We start from the raw sequence: 984 nt of genomic DNA, 5'->3' as shown, positions 1-984 counted from the left end.
ACGAACTGGTGGGAGCAGTTTCTGCATAGGGATCCTCAGCATTGTCCCAGTGTTTTAGAGAATAAGCCCCAAACACAGTCCTCCTTCTCGATTAGAGATTCTCAAACTTCAGTGGGCAGAACTCCCCTGGGTGCTTGTTAAAATGCAGGTTTCTGAGCCCCATGCAGAGATCTGTCTGGACTGGGGCCTGGAAATCTGCTGTATTAACCAGCCCTCCCCCGCCCCCTTCCCCCACAGCTTCGCAGTTTTAAGGTGACACACGAGGCCACAGAGAGAGATCCTCTCAGGCTTCTTCCCGAAGGCGTATCCCATGGAGCCTTGGAGAGGGTATCTCTCCTCTGGGGCCCTCACCGAACTGGCAGGATCCAGAGTCCCTGCCAGTTCCCCTAAAGCAGAGTCCCAGGGGACGACCTGGGCTCAGCAGCTCTATTCTGCCAAGTCATCCATGGGATGTGCCGGCCCAGGCGTGAGGACCAGCCCCTTCCCCGCTTTAGCTCTCCCTCTGTCTCGGAGAACCGTTCGGGGCTGAGGCCCGGCCCCAGTCTCCCTCGAAACTGCTGGTCCAGCCCTTTCCAGAAGCTCCTGCAGCTCTAGCCACAGTTAGATCTAAACGGGGGTTCCCGCTCACCGGATCCACCTTCATACCCCTGCAACCCTCACTGAGAACGCCGGTGTTTAACAGCGAGTCGTCTCCATGGCGACCGACGGGGTGTCAGAGACTCGGGACTACGACTTCACGGCGTGGGGATTCCGGAGAAGGGGTTGGGGGCGGCGTCCCTCCGAGGCCCTGACCCATACCCAGATTGAGGGGATGGATCCCCGTCCTTCCCGCCTCGGTCCCCGGCCCCCAGCACGACCTCCGCTGCTCAGCGGCCACAGCGAGGTGGGGAAGGGGGGGGTGGAGTTTTACGGGGGCCCCAACCCCGACGGTGGGGCAGCGGGGGCGCGGGGCACGGCACCCCGCCCCGCCCCGCGCCCTCGAGC

Source organism: Panthera uncia (assembly GCF_023721935.1).
Source record: "Panthera uncia isolate 11264 chromosome C1 unlocalized genomic scaffold, Puncia_PCG_1.0 HiC_scaffold_4, whole genome shotgun sequence".
Taxonomy (NCBI): Eukaryota; Metazoa; Chordata; class Mammalia; order Carnivora; family Felidae; genus Panthera; species Panthera uncia.
Note: the sequence above shows the minus strand (reverse complement) of the source record.